General features: G+C 42.5%; 1 non-coding gene across 1 annotated transcript; it reads right to left on the bottom strand.

The window, feature by feature from the left end:
• Positions 1–647: 647 nt before the first annotated feature.
• On the bottom strand, positions 648–785 carry LOC119937903. The gene has a single exon (XR_005454279.1). It is a non-coding gene; the product is annotated as a small nucleolar RNA SNORA7 (small nucleolar RNA).
• Positions 786–2,118: the final 1,333 nt, after the last annotated feature.

The following is a 2,118-nucleotide window of genomic DNA, read 5'->3' as shown; positions in this document are numbered from 1 at the left end:
GTGTGGTCTTGGCCACATCCCTGAACAATTGGGTGCCATTTGATTCAGGGTCCTGACCTGCCTTCTTGGCATAGGAAGAGGTGAGCTTGAAGTGGAAGGAGTGTTTGGCTTCAGCTGCTCCAATATCCAGGCACCACCACGCTGCGCACACAACCTCCCAAATGGATTACAATGCCGAATGATTTAGAAGCCCTGTGGCCTAGTGGAAGGATTATGGTGGAAAGAGTACGGGCCTGGGTTCTAATCCCGGATCTGCCACTTATCTGCTATACAATTCTGGACAGCTTATGTCTCTGTACCTCAGTTCCTTCATCTGCCAAATGGGGATTTAATACCTATTCTTCCTTCTATTTAGACAGTGGAACCTGATTATCTTGTATCTACTCTAGCGCTCAGTACAGTGCTTGACACCTGGTCTTGTTTTATGCTGTCGACTCACCTCTGACCCATAGTGACGCCATGGGCACATCTCTTCCAGAACGCCCCACCTCCATCTGCAATTGTTCTGGTAGTGTACCCATAGAATTTTCTTGGTAAAAATATGGAAGTGATTTACCATTGCCACCTTCTGTGCAGTAAACATAAGGTGAGTTCACTCACCTTCAACACTCTCCCATGCTGTTACTGTCCAGCACAGGTGAGTTTTGACTTGAAGCAGATTGCCTTCCAGTCACTAGCCACTGACCAAGCTAGGAATGGAATAGGTAGGCCTCTGCTTGACCCTCCCTCCCATAGTTGAGACTGGTAGAGCACTGGAAACTCTCCAGGTGCGACATTGAGAGGGGTTGACACCGGTAGTGTCAACAAATATGAACAAATAGTATTATTGATAATAATATTAAGCAATCTCCTCAGGCTGTCTCATTCTCTGCAAAGTGGAGGTTAATACCTGGCTCTCTCAGCTTCACAAGAAGGTTATGAAGGGGAGAAAAAAGATATTTGTTTCACTTTGAAAAAAAAAAGTGAACACTTTACAAACTCTTCTGTTTTTTGGTCTTATGGTATGACATAATACACAGTCTCAGACAAGGCAGCGTCTCTTCATGGTGATGTTCAGTTCCGGAAGAAACAACTCTGTTGCAAATGGAGTTTCTCTCTAGATTGTAAAACCAGGAGGCGAAAGAGAAAATGATATTTGTATGTACAGACTGAATGAATTCCACCCACTGTGGAGTCTTTACACACAATAACCAAAGCCACAATGGGATGTACCAGAGTACCAAAACATGTGACTCACCCCTAAACCATTTGGGACTCCTGCCCTGCCTTAAAAGAGCAAGGTGAGGAGAAACAGAAGCCTCAACATACTAACTTTTAGGAGATTGGGACTCCTTAAGGACCTACTTGACTGATAAGGAGCCTGGAAAGATTTATTATGCCTGCAATGGTCAGCAACACTTTCTTTTACTGTTCTTAGTATTTCCTCTTTCAGTTCAATCTTTCCTCATATGCCCTCACTGACCTTCCTTATCCACTCTAGACAGTGGATCCCCTGCAGGCAAGGAACCATGGTTAATTTCCCTTCTATTTTATTTTTCCCCAGTGCTTAGTTCAATGGTTTTTCAAACTATACTCAGTAAATGAAAGACAAATATATATGCCAGAAAATACAAACTATATGTACTTCCTGTCATGCGTAAGGAATGTTCAATATCCAGCTGGTATTTTGGGAGAATACCTATTTTGTTCCTACCATGATCAGAAATTGGTTTTCATTTTCTACTTTGTACTTTCCCGAAATCATTTTCACTGTTTGGAAATCAGAATGGAACTATCCCCTCTGTCTTTTTACCAGAGGCTGAAGCTGCAATGGAGCAAGGGCAAACCTATGTTCTGTTTCACACCCCGAAAGAAATTTTAATACCCTGCTCTAGCTTCTACAGGACGAGAAAAAAAACACCCTTCCAGTCTTCCTATTTATTTATTTTTTCTTTACCTCCATTTAGCCCCAGTTGGTGGTAGTGATTTTGAATACATCAGAATCTTCGGGTGGCTGAGAGGATATCTTTTGCCATCAGATCACTCTGCTTCCACTAGGTTCTCACTGGCCTGGAAGTCTTTTTTTTGCTTGTTTGTTTGTTTTGTTTTCCTCTCCATGGAGTACCTTACTACTACTAT

The sequence above is a fragment of the Tachyglossus aculeatus genome, chromosome 1 (assembly GCF_015852505.1).
Source record: "Tachyglossus aculeatus isolate mTacAcu1 chromosome 1, mTacAcu1.pri, whole genome shotgun sequence".
Lineage (NCBI taxonomy): Eukaryota > Metazoa > Chordata > Mammalia > Monotremata > Tachyglossidae > Tachyglossus > Tachyglossus aculeatus.
This window is presented reverse-complemented; position numbering and strand designations above follow the sequence as displayed.